We start from the raw sequence: 14,424 nt of genomic DNA on the forward strand, positions 1-14,424 counted from the left end.
ATAGTACAGTTCCCACAATATTATTAATATTATTATTATCTTATTATCAATTTCTTTCAACCAATCATCAGTCATTTGTGTCAGTACAGTACAGGTTGAGTGCCCTTCTCTATAAGCATGCTGAAAGTCTGTTGTTAATTTGTTTATAGAGAAAAAGCATTGAATTTGGTCAAACACCAATTTTTCCAACAGTTTGCTAAGAGCTGGCAGCAAGCTTATAGGTCTGCTGTTAGAATCAGTAAAGGCAGCTTTACCACTCTTTGGTAACGGAATTACTTTGGCTTCCCTTCAGGCCTGAGGACAAAATAAATCATTTGACAGATAGGAGTGACTATAGATTCAGCTACCATCCTCAGAAGCTTTCCATCTGTTGTCAATACCAGGAGGTTTGTCATTGTTGATCGATAACAATTTTCCCACCTCTCCCACACTAACTTTACAAAATTCAAGGCTTTTCTTTCATTATATGTTTTTTTTATGCATGAATACAATTGCTCACTGTTTGTTGTTGGCATTTCCTGCCTAAGTTTTCCCACTTTGCCAATGGAATAATCATACAAATACTTGGCAACATCAAATGGTTTCGTGATGAATAAGCCATCTGATTCGATGAAAGACGGAGTTGAATTTGTCTTTATGTCCATAATTGAACCTTTTTGGGATAGGGGGCAGCATTTTCACTTTTGGATGAATAGCGTGCCCAGAGTGAACTGCCTCCTACTCTGTCCCAGATGCTAATATATGCATATTATTATTAGTATTGGATAGAAAACACTCTGAAGTTTCTAAAACTGTTTGAATGATATCTGTGAGTATAACATAACTCATATGGCAGGCAAAAACCTGAGAAGAAATCCAAACAGGAAGTGGGAAATCTGAGGTTTGTAGTTTTTCAACTCAGCCCCCATTGAAGATACAGGGTGATATTAGATACAGTATGTTTCACTTCCCAAGGCTTCCACTAGATGTCAACAGTATTTATAACCTGTTTTGAGGATTCTACTCTAAAGGAGGTGCTCATAAGAGCTTTGAGTGAGTGGTCTGTCAGAGTGCCACAGCCTCGGTCTGGCACGCTCACGTGAAAGGTAGCTACGTTCCACTTCATTTGTACAGACAAAGGAATTTGTCCGGTTTTATGTTTTAAAAAATCCTATAGATTGATTCCATACTTAGTTTGACATGTTTCTACGGGCTTTAACAGAAGTTTTTGAACTTTTCGTCTGATGTTCGGCGCGACCTGAACCCAGAGGACAAAACATTCAGATTTGTTTTTAGGTCACTCTCTTTTCAATGGGTTTCATTGGGAATCCAGATTTCTAAAGGACCTTCTTGCAGTTCCTATCGCTTCCACTGGATGTTAACAGTCTTTAGAAATTGGTTGAGGTTTTTCCTTTGTGTAATGAAGAAGTACGGCCATCTTGAACGAGGGTCACTTGAAGTGTCCTGTTAGATAGAGGCGCGTGACCAGAATGCTAGCTACAGTTTGTTTTCCTCCTGTATTGAACACAGATCATCCTGTCTTCAATTTTATCGATTATTTACGTAAAAAAATACCTAGTTGTATTACAAAAGTAGTTTGAAATGTTTTGGCAAAGTTTACAGGTAACTTCTGAGATATTTTGTAGTCACGTTACGCAAGTTGGAACCAGTGTTTTTCTGGATCAAACGCGGCAAATAAATGGACATTTTGGATATATATCGACAGAATTAATCGAACAAAAGGACCATTTGTGATATTTAAGGGACAGATTGGAGTGCCAACAGAAGAAGCTCGTCAAAGGTAAGGCATGAATTATATTTTTATTTCTGCCTTTCGTGTCGTGCCTGCAGGGTTGAAATATGCTTTTCTCTCTTTGTTTTACGGAGGTGCTATCCTCAGATAATAGAATCGATTGCTTTCGCCGAAAAGCCTTTTTGAAATCTGACATGTTGGCTGGGTTCACAACAAGTGTAGCTTTAATTTGCTATCTTGCATGTGTGATTTAATGAAAGTTAGATTTTTATAGTAATTTATTTGAATTTGGCGCTCTGCATTTTCCCTGGCTTTTGGCCAGGTGGGGCGCTAGAGGTTAAGGGTCTCTTTTCCAATCTTAAAAGGATAAACATTCAACATTGGCCATGGTGTCAATCCAGCATGATTTCTGCCACACTGAAAACAACTGGAGACACAGAACTGGGAAATCTGATTTCAGTGAATTCAAGACAACTGGGAACTCGGGAAAAAAACAAGCTCCAACTGGGAAAATACGTTTTGAACGGTCATCCAACTCGGAGTTGCAAGTCGGGAACTGAGGCCTCTTTCTAGAGCTCCGACCTGAAGATCACTGACGTCATCATGATTCTATCTTGTTTTTTTCAGAGTTCCCAGTTGTCTTGACAGAACAATAGTTTGATGACTAAATTTGGCCACAAAGGACAGCCGCGCCACCTTCCTGTTCAAGTGAGCACAGCACCACAAGGTCCAAAACTGTCTTACATGTTGCTGCATAAATGATGTAATATGCCAGGGAGATACGTATACTATAGTTAAGAAAGTAATACTAAGTGAATGTTGTGTAGTAAGATGTTAGTAGTGTCACGCCTGCTCCCACTTCCCCTTTCAGGCGCTCAAGTGCACCAGGCTGCCCTTCATTACGCACACCTGTCACCCTCATTATGCACATCTGCGCTCATTGGACTCACCTGGACTCTTTCACGTTTTGATTGCCTTCCTCTATATCTGTCTGTCTCCTCAGTTTCTACCCCCTGTCAGCATTATTGTTGTTTTCCTCTGTCCAGATGCTGACTATATTCTGTTCTTGTCTGTGTTTCATTAAATGTTCACTCCCTATACTTGATTCTCGTCTCCAGCGTCTGTCCTTACAGAATGCTGACACCAATATTTGAAGCCTCAGGGAGGTTTTTTGTTTTGTTGGTGATGTCGCGTCCGGGTGCCGCTGCCATAGGAACTGGCTCGAGAGGTTTCCTTGCCTCGGTTGGCTCAGCAGGCGCCTATCCCACGTCATGCCTCAGCCAGCTCCTCGGGCTCCCACGCCTCAGCCGGCTCGTCGGGCTTCTACGCCTCAGCCGGCTAGTCCAGCGCCCATGCCTCGGCCGGATGGCGCCGCTAGAGGGGGGGGTACTGTAATGCCTGCTCCCGCTTCCCCTCTCAGGCACTCGAGGGCACCAGGCTGCCCTTCATTACGTACACCTCATTGGACTCACCTGGACTCCTTGACGTTTTAGATTGCCTTCCCTATATCTGTCTGTTTCCTCTGTTTTATCCCCATGTCAGCATTATTGCCGTTTTATTTTCCCCTGTCCAGACGCTGTCTGTATTCTGTTCCTGTCTGTGTTTCATTAAATGTTCACTGCCTGTACTTGCTTCTCGTCTCCAGCATCTGTCCTTACAAGTAGCCCATGTGCCCCACCCTAATAATTTGGTCCCATTTCCCCACCTAATTTCTCCCATTGTTCTGACTTGGTGGTGCACATGTAGCCTATAGCCTGTTTTAGAAAAATGTAATCATTGAATATTGTAAGAGCTTTCATTGTCTGCTTATGTTCCCCCTTTATTTATCTTACGGTTCTGACTTGGTGTATAGGGAGAATACTGTAAGAACGGCCCATGTTCTGAATTCTGTCGCTGTACATTTCAAAAGTGCTGAACAAATAGTTATATTGACTTCGTCCAGCCTAGCTCGCTCATTAATGTCTTAATTGAAATTACAGATTTCCTCTTATCCGCTCATCATCCTCTTATGCCATAGGTTGTACATCTCAATTGTCAGTATAAACCACATTTGTTTAAGCAAATCAGCCGTATCAGCGATGTAAAAAATAAATAAAAAAAGCCAGTAAATGAGGCTGAATGTTTCGCTGCCAAACAAGGCTGTAGCAGTAGTACTGTCTTGGGACTGCTGTTGAGACTCTGCTGTTGGGACAGCTTCATGAAGGCCCTAACAGTGTGTGGGCACCGTTTGTCACCGTTATAGTGCAATTACATGTATTGTTTAGAGTTGTGTTGTGTAGTGTTTTTTTTTTTTTGCCCCACCAAGATTTATACGCTAAAATTCCCTGCCAATGTTCCTGACACTTCGCTGTGCTCTCACTTTGTCTTCCGCCAGACCACATCTAAAGACATTAACTCCACTTGGTCTTCTCTGATGTCAGGTTCTAGCTCAGTGTGCACTCAAATGAGATGAGAAAAAAACACACACTAAAACAGTGTTGTAAAATTCTGGTCCTGGGGACTCAGAGGGGTGCAGGCTTTTGCTCTAGTCAGTACAATCACCCTAGAGTCAACTATTAAAGGAAAGACTCACCCATTTTGAATAATATATCATGATGCACAACTTGTCATATTGGCTGTATTACTGCCTGCTTGAACAGCATTAATTCAGATACACATAAAAACATGAAATGACCCCGGGAAACAAACATCGCTCAGAGATGCAAAGAACTATATAACATTAAAAAATGGGTGAATCTTTCCTAAAAAACGCTTGGAGATTAGTTAACTAATGTTTTTAAAACAGTGTTAGAACAAAGCTTGGGTCCCCAGCACCAAATATAGAAGATATTGCAGTCCAATATTGCAAACTCCTAAAGTTCGATATTGCTGGTAAGCAATGATAAATGCGATTTAGTGCATCTATAACAATATGTGTGATTTAATTGACTTTCAGTGATATGACATTCTGCCTGCAGATTCATTAAAAAAGCACGTGTCTTCCTACGCTCCTCTCTGGCTGGAGCAGCAGGAGAGAAGATGATGAGTGGGAAAGCAGAGTATGTGTGTTTGCGTGCAGTGCAGTGTTTCTGACTTTACATGTCGACGTCTATGTAGGTTTGTTAGTGAAACACAATGTATCCGAGTGTGTGTGTGTGTGTCTCGGAGTGTGTGTGTGTGTCTCGGAGTGTGTGTGTGTGTGTGTGTGTCTCGGAGTGTGTGTGCACACGTGTTCTCTCTGCCAAGGCGTTAGTCCATTACTGTGGTGAAAGGCCTGGAGTGTCCTTGTCAAGGACACATTGCTCTGCCTCCTCTCCCCCCACCATCATCCCTGTAATGCTCTGCTCATCTCCTTAGACTGGGGGAGGAGAGAGGGAGGGAGGGAGAGAGTCTGTGATGGAAGGACCCAAGGGAGCACAGAACACAAAGAGGAACCTCTGCTGGAGGGATAGAAAAACACAAACCAGGAAAAGGTAGAGGAAAGAAAGAGAGAGAGTTATGGAGAGAGAAAGAGAGAGACAGACAGAAAAAGGAGAAAGAGAGGGATTAAGACAGACAGAGAAAGTGCGAAATATGGAGAGTAAGAGATAGAAAGGTTAAAATATATATATAAAGTAAGAGATAGAAGGAGAGATTAATGGATGCAGGCTAAACAAACGGGATGTGCCTTCTATTTAGAGCGACAGAACGACGAGATGTGCATGATAGACAATTATTACCCACAGACACAGAAACAAACACAGGCTCGTTAAGGACCACTGAATGCACATGTTCCTGTCCAGTCTCCACACACATTCAACTGGCCTTACATACCCCTCACTCAAAATAGCACACTTGTTGTTAATTGAAGTTCATTAGTCACCAGACTCTAGGGAGAGGATGCCATAAAGGGATGGTCTAGGATCAGTTCTCTACATCGTTTATAGTCTTACGTTATATCCTTAAAGCGTCAATCTGCAGTTTTTGGGTAAACCGCTTAGGGATGGGCCTAGAGAAATGTAACCACTCTCATAGACGGGGCTATGAATACAAAGACTGACCATCCATGAGATCAAAGTGATAGTTTTGACCATGTTTTTAAGCTATACATTGTTTGTTTACAATTCTATTGTTTACAAACAGAGTAGAACAAGATTATATTTTGGTTTCTGATGGGGTTAGACACCTTTATTTAACCAGGTAGGCTAGTTGAGAACAAGTTCTCATTTGCAACTGCGACCTGGCCAAGATAAAGCGTAGCAATTTGACACATACAACAACACAGAGTTACACATGGAGTAAACAAAACATACAGTCAATAATACAGTGGAACAAAATAAAACAAAAAGTCTATATACTGTGAGTGCAAATGAGGTAAGTTAAGGAAATAAATAGGCCATGGTGGCGAAGTAATTACAATATAGCAATTAGACACTGGAATGGTAGATCGGCAGAAGATGAATGTGCAGGTAGAGATACTGGGGTGCAAAGGAGCAAAATAATTAAATACCAGTATGGGGATGAGGTAGGTAGATAGATGGGCTGTTTACAGATAGGCTATGTACAGGTGCAGTGATCTGTAAACAGCTCTGACAGCTGGTGCTTAAAGCTAGTGAGGGAGATGTGAGTCTCCAGCTTCAGAGATTTTTGCAATTCGTTCCAGTCATGGGCAGCAGAGAACTGGAAGGAAAGATGACCAAAGGAGGAATTGGCTTTGGGGGTGACCAGTGAGATATACCTGCTGGAGCGCGTGCTACGAGTGGGTGCTGCTATGGTGACCAGTGAGCTGAGATAAGGCGGGGCTTTACCTAGCAGAGACTTGTAGATAACCTGTAGCCAGTGGGTTTGGCGATGAGTATGAAGCGAGGGCCAACCAACGAGAGCGTACAGGTCGCAATGGTTGGTGGGTAGTGTATGGGGCTTTGGTGACAAAACGGATGGCACTGTGATAGACTGGATCCAGTTTGTTGAGTAGAGTGTTGGAGGCTATTTTATAGACGACATCACCGAAGTCGAGGATCGGTAGGGTGGTCAGTTTTACGAGGATGTGTTTGACAGCATGAGGGAAGGATGCTTTGTTGCGATATAGGAAGCCGATTCTAGATTTAATTTTGGATTGGATATGCTTAATGTGAGTCTGGAAGGAGAGTTCACAGTCTAACCAGACAGACACCCAGGTATTTGTAGTTGTCCACGTATTCTAAGTCAGAGCCGTCCAGAGTAGTGATTCTGGACGGGTGAGCAGGTGCGGGCAGCGATCGATTGAAAAGCATGCATTTAGTTTTTCTTGCGTTTAAGAGCAGTTGGAGGCCACGGAAGGAGAGTTGTATGGCATTGAAGCTCGTCTGGAGGTTAGTTAACACAGTGTCCAAGGAGGGGCCAGAAGTATACAGAATGGAATACAGAATTTACAAGTTATGTTCTTCAATTATCATGGATATATCATTTATTTAATTACAATCACAAATGTGATCCGATTCAGGAAACTAGGCATATTTCGCAAGTCACGACTTCACAGGAGAGCCTTTTGAACATAATTCTTAAAAATAAAAAAAATTAAAGTGTCTTTTTTGGCAGAAATGCCTTCTCGTATATGTGAACTTCATTGTACCTTAATATCAAACTTGTATGTCATCTGTAAATAAAATAAAAATGTTAAATTACAAGCCTAGTTGGTTTAGCCAGAGAAAAAGCCAGCAACCTTCCTGCTAGTCATGACTGGCTGAGATAATGAGTGGGCTGGACATCCCGAGAGATGAGTTTGGATTGGTCTGCGGTGTTGCATCTTGTGTCTATAAAATTAGCTGGTCGTAGTAATGCAGTTTTTTTTCTCTAAATATATAACTTTAGCCATATAGAACTGCAAATATGTTCCTACTGCTCTCAATAACATTGCTGCCCTGAATTTATCAGGCGCTATCGACAAAGGTCAGTGGGAAAAAGTTGTGATGGACTACTTTCTGGAAGATGATCGTGCCATGCAATGCTGACTCTCACTCTGAAAATAACACGTTTTGAAATCATTGGAACACAACCGGCCAAACAAGCTGTGCCAACTAAACAGAAACAACACAGGATGTCTTGTGAAAGGGGTTGCAGTCTGCCATGAAGCTTTCATCCATGTATACAGGTAAGAATCTAGCTACAGATATTATATGATTCCAATTTTGTCAGAAAGTTGTTTTCATTGCAAGCTGAAGCTTGCTGTTAGCTAGCAAGCTGAAGTTTGATGGCTTGGCTTGCTAACTAACAATGAACGTTATTTGGTTAACTTTAGCTTGCTATAACAATCAGTTTGTATTGCTAGTAACGTTACTCTATTTCTTGGGATTATATTTCATATTTTAGCTAAACAAAATACCCCAAGTTAAAGCTTGCTGTTAACTAGCTAACGTCAGCTGAGGTTAGGTGGCTGGCTTGCTAGCTAACATGAATTTATGTGTATGAAGTGTGTGCAACGTTAGTGTAGTTTTCTCAGAATGCCATTGCACATTGCTAGTTATAGCCTAATGTTAGTTAGCTAACTAGCTAACATTGAACCATAATTTTAGCTAGCTACGAAAACTGTGTGTAGTGATATCTCAGAATGCCATTTTGCATCTATGGTATAATAATGCTAAAAAAAAAATATCTGGAATTTGTCTTTCAGCATCAATCAGTAGAACACGCCTGACTCTAATCCACCAGTCATAGTCATCAAAAAGGGAGCTGGCCCAAGCAAGCAAAGGCAACAGCAGAGTCATCAACAACATGCACCATTTCTTCACCAACTACAGAGTTGGGAAAAACTTGTGGACCTGAATTGTGATAACTGCAATGGCCAAAACAAGAACAGGTTTGTGCTCTGGTATTGTGCCTGGTGGACCATGCACAAGTTCCACCGCAATCTGGACCTTCACTTCCTGATCACAGGCCACACCAAGTTTGCCCCTCACTGGTGCTTCGGCCTCATCAAGCAGCGCTTCAGAAAGACCAGAGTGAACACTTTGTCTGAGATTTCTGGTGTTATGAAGGACCGCACTGTGACAGGGGTCAAAATCCCACAGCTGGTTGGACTGGAGGATGGTAAGGTGCTGGTGGAAAGCTATGGCTGGCAACAACACCCGACTCTGTACTTCAGGCCGCTGCCACAGGTCAAACAGTACCAGCACTTCAGGTAAAAAATATTTTCATTGTATGAGGTTATTCTTATCTAAACTTGGGAGGTGAAATTATGTTGTGCAGGGTTGTAATGTCTTCTGAATTTTTGTTATTCCCTGTTTTACAGCTTCGATGCTCTGGGGCCTGGAGTTGTCAATCAATCAATCAAACAAATGTATTTATAAAGCCCTTCTTACATCAGCTGATGTCACAAAGTGCTGTACAGAAACCCAGCATAAAACCCCAAACAGCAGGCAATGCAAGGAGTAGAAGCACGGTGGCTAGGAAAAACTCCCTAGAAAGGAAGAAACCTAGAGAGGAACCAGGCTATGAGGTGTGGCCAGTCCTCTTCTGGCTGTGCCGGGTTCAAATGTTCATAGATGACCAGCAGGGTCAAATAATAATAATCATAGTGGTTGTCGCCAAGGAGCGTTCGGACTGTCGGGACCAGGTTTCAGCTGCTGTGCAACGCTGACATCCTTCCTCCCACAGATGATCTGCTTGTAAAAGCATCACCTGGACTGGACACAGCTAGACAAACTTTATTTTTGACAAGATCATGGAGTTTTGCGATGAAGAGGCTTAACTTCCGGCGCCGACTGAGATGGCCGCCTCGCTTCGCGTTCCTAGGAAACTATGCAGTTTTTTGTTTTTTTACGTGTTATTTCTTACATTAGTACCCCAGGTCATCTTAGGTTTCATTACATACAGTCGAGAAGAACTACTGAATATAAGATCAGCGCCAACTCACCATCAGTACGACCAAGAATATGTTTTCCGCGACGCGGATCCGGTGTTCTGCCTTACAAACAGGACAACGGAATGGATCGCATGCAGCGACCCAAGGAAACGACTCCGAAAAAGAGGGAAACGAGGCGGTGTTCTGGTCAGACTCCGAAAAAGGGCACATCGCGCACCACTCCCCAGCATTCTTCTTGCCAATGTCCAGTCTCTTGACAACAAGGTTGACGAAATCCGAGCAAGGGTAGCATTCCAGAGGGACATCAGAGACTGCAACGTTCTCTGCTTCACAGAAACATGGCTTACTGGGAAGACGCTATCCGATGCGGTGCAGCCAACGGGTTTCTCCACGCATCGCGCGGACAGAAACAAACATCTTTCTGGTAAGAAGAGTGGCGGGGCGTATGCCTCATGACTAACGAGACATGGTGTGATGAAGGAAACATACAGGAACTCAAATCCTTCTGTTCACCTGATTTAGAATTCCTCACAATCAAATGTAGACCGCATTATCTTCCAAGAGAATTCTCCTCGATTATAATCACAGCCGTATATATCCCCCAAGCAGACACATCGATGGCTCTGAACGAACTTTATTTAACTCTTTGCAAACTGGAAACCATTTATCCGGAGGCTGCATTCATTGTAGCTGGGGATTTTAACAAAGCTAATCTGAAAACAAGACTCCCTAAATTTTACCAGCATATCGATTGCGCAACCAGGGGTGGTAAAACCTTGGATCATTGTTACTCTAACTTCCGCGACGCATATAAGGCCCTGCCCCGCCCCCTTTCGGAAAAGCTGACCACGACTCCATTTTGCTGATCCCTGCCTACAGGCAGAAACTAAAACAAGAGGCTCCCACGCTGAGGTCTGTCCAACGCTGGTCAGACCAAGCTGACTCCACACTCCAAGACTGCTTCCATCACGTGGACTGGGACATGTTTCGTATTGCGTCAGATGGAAATATTGACGAATACGCTGATTCGGTGTGCGAGTTCATTAGAACGTGCGTCGAAGATGTCGTTCCCATAGCAACGATAAAAACATTCCCAAACCAGAAACCGTGGATTGATGGCAGCATTCGCGTGAAACTGAAAGCGCGAACCACTGCTTTTAATCAGGGCAAGGTGTCTGGTAATATGTCCGAATATAAACAATGCAGCTATTCCCTCCGCAAGGCTATTAAACAAGCTAAGCGTCAGTACAGAGACAAAGTGGAATCTCAATTCAATGGCTCAGACACAAGAGGCATGTGGCAGGGTCTACAGTCAATCACGGACTACAAGAAGAAACCCAGCCCAGTCACGGACCAGGATGTCTTGCTCCCAGGCAGACTAAATAACTTTTTGCCCGCTTTGAGGACAATACAGTGCCACTGACACGGCCTGCAACGAAAACATGCGGTCTCTCCTTCACTGCAGCCGAGGTGAGTAAGACATTTAAACGTGTTAACCCTCGCAAGGCTGCAGGCCCAGACGGCATCCCCAGCCGCGCCCTCAGAGCATGCGCAGACCAGCTGGCCGGTGTGTTTACGGACATATTCAATCAATCCCTATACCAGTCTGCTGTTCCCACATGCTTCAAGAGGGCCACCATTGTTCCTGTTCCCAAGAAAGCTAAGGTAACTGAGCTAAACGACTACCGCCCCGTAGCACTCACTTCCGTCATCATGAAGTGCTTTGAGAGACTAGTCAAGGACCATATCACCTCCACCCTACCTGACACCCTAGACCCACTCCAATTTGCTTACCGCCCAAATAGGTCCACAGACGATGCAATCTCAACCACACTGCATACTGCCCTAACCCACCTGGACAAGAGGAATACCTATGTGAGAATGCTGTTCATCGACTACAGCTCGGCATTCAACACCATATAGTACCCTCCAAGCTCGTCATCAAGCTCGAGACCCTGGGTCTCGACCCCGCCCTGTGCAACTGGGTACTGGACTTCCTGACGGGCCGCCCCCAGGTGGTGAGGGTAGGCAACAACATCTCCTCCCCGCTGATCCTCAACACGGGGCCCCACAAGGTGCGTTCTGAGCCCTCTCCTGTACTCCCTGTTCACCCACGACTGCGTGGCCATGCACGCCTCCAACTCAATCATCAAGTTTGCGGACGACACAACAGTGGTAGGCTTGATTACCAACAACGACGAGACGGCCTACAGGGAGGAGGTGAGGGCCCTCGGAGTGTGGTGTCAGGAAAATAACCTCACACTCAACGTCAACAAAACTAAGGAGATGATTGTGGACTTCAGGAAACAGCAGAGGGAACACCCCCCTATCCACATCGATGGATCAGTAGTGGAGAGGGTAGCAAGTTTTAAGTTCTTTGGCATACACATCACAGACAAACTGAATTGGTCCACTCACACTGACAGCGTCGTGAAGAAGGCGCAGCAGCGCCTCTTCAACCTCAGGAGGCTGAAGAAATTCGGCTTGTCACCAAAAGCACTCACAAACTTCTACAGATGCACAATCGAGAGCATCCTGGCGGGCTGTATCACCGCCTGGTACGGCAACTGCTCCGCCCTCAACCGTAAGGCTCTCCAGAGGGTAGTGAGGTCTGCACAACGCATCACCGGGGGCAAACTACCTGCCCTCCAGGACACCTACACCACCCGATGTTACAGGAAGGCCATAAAGATCATCAAGGACATCAACCACCCGAACCACTGCCTGTTCACCCCGCTATCATCCAGAAGGCGAGGTCAGTACAGGTGCATCAAAGCTGGGACCGAGAGACTGAAAAACAGCTTCTATCTCAAGGCCATCAGACTGTTAAACAGCCACCACTAACATTGAGTGGCTGCTGCCAACACACTGTCATTGACACTGACCCAACTCCAGCCACTTTAATAATGGGAATTGATGGGAAATGATGTAAATATATCACTAGCCACTTTAAACAATGCTACCTTATATAATGTTACTTACCCTACATTATTCATCTCATATGCATATGTATATACTGTACTCTAGATCATCGACTGCATCCTTATGTCACTAGCCACTTTAACTATGCCACTTTGTTTACTTTGTCTACATACTCATCTCATATGTATATACTGTACTCGATACCATCTACTGTATGCTGCTCTGTACCATCACTCATTCATATATCCTTATGTACATATTCCTTATCCCCTTACACTGTGTATAAGACAGTAGTTTTGGAATTGTTAGTTAGATTACTTGTTGGTTATCACTGCATTGTCGGAACTAGAAGCACAAGCATTTCGCTACACTCGCATTAACATCTGCTAACCATGTGTATGTGACAAATAAAATTTGATTTGATTTGATTTGATATACAGTTGAAGTCGGAAGTTTACATACACCTTAGCCAAATACATTTAAACTCAGTTTTTCACAATTCCTGACATTTAATCATAGTAAAAATTCAATGTCTTAGGTCAGTTAGGATCACCACTTTATTTTAAGAATGTGAAATATCAGAATAATAGTAGAGAGAATTATTTATTTATATTATTTATTTATTGAATGCTTTTTTCTTTCATCACATTCCCAGTGGGTCAGAGGTTTACATACACTCAATTAGTATTTGGTTTTATTTGTTTTTAAATTGTTTAACTTGGGTCAAACGTTTCGGATTTCCAAAATAAGTTGGGTGAATTTTGGCCCATTCCTCCTGACAGAGCTGGTGTGACTGAGTCAGGTTTGTAGGCCTCCTTTTCAGTTCTGCCTACAAATTTTCTATGGGATTGAGGTCAGGGCTTTGTGATGGCCACTCCAATACCTTGACATTGTTGGCCTTAAGCCATTTTGCCACAACGTTGGATGTATGCTTGGGGTCATTGTCCATTTGGAAGACCCATTTGCAACCAAGTTTTAACTTCCTGACTGATGTTTTGAGATATTGCTTCAATATATCCACATAATTTCACTCCTCATGTTTCCATCTATTTTGTGAAGTGCACCAGTCCCTCCTGCAGCAAAGCACCCCCACAACATAATGCTGCCACCCCCATGCTTCACGGTTGGGATGGTGTTCTTCGGCTTGCAAGCCTCCCCCTTTTTCCTCCAAACATAATGATTATGGCCAAACAGTTATATTTTTGTTTCATCAGACCAGAGGACATTTCTCAAAAAAGTACAATCTTGGTCCCCATGTGCAGTTGCAAACCGTAGTCTGGCTTTTTTATAGCGGTTTTGGAGCAGTGGCTTCTTCCTTGCCGAGTGGCCTTTCAGGTTATGTCGATACAGGACTCGTTTTACTGTGGATATATATACTTTTATACCTGTTTCCCCCAGCATATTCACAAGGTCCTTTACTATTGTTCTGGGATTGATTTGCACTTTTCACACCAAAGTCTAGGAGACAGAATGCTTCTCCTTCCTGAGCGGTGTTTATACTTGCGTACTATTGCTTGTACAGATGAAAGTGGTACCTTCAGGCATTTGGAAATTGTACCCAAGGACAAACCAGACTTGTGGAGGTCTACAATTTCTTTCTGAGGTCTTGGCTGATTTCTTTTGATTTCCCCATGATGTCAAGCAAAGAGGCACTGAGTTTGAAGGTAGGCCTTGAAATACATCCACAGGTATACCTCCAATTGACTCAAATTATGTCAATTAGCAGAAGCTTCTAAAGCCATGACATTTTCAGGAATTTTCCAAGCTGTTTAAAGGCACAGTCAACTTAGTGTATGTAAACTTCTGACCCACTGGAATTGTGATACAATGAATTATAAGTGAAATAATCTGTCTGTAAACAATTGTTGGAAAAATGACATGCACAAAGTAGATGTCCTAATCGACTTGCCAAAACTATAGTTTGTTAACAAGAAATTTGTGGAGTGGTTGAAAAGCGAGTTTTAATGACTCC

Source organism: Oncorhynchus nerka, linkage group LG16 (genome assembly GCF_034236695.1).
Source record: "Oncorhynchus nerka isolate Pitt River linkage group LG16, Oner_Uvic_2.0, whole genome shotgun sequence".
Classification (NCBI taxonomy): Eukaryota; Metazoa; Chordata; class Actinopteri; order Salmoniformes; family Salmonidae; genus Oncorhynchus; species Oncorhynchus nerka.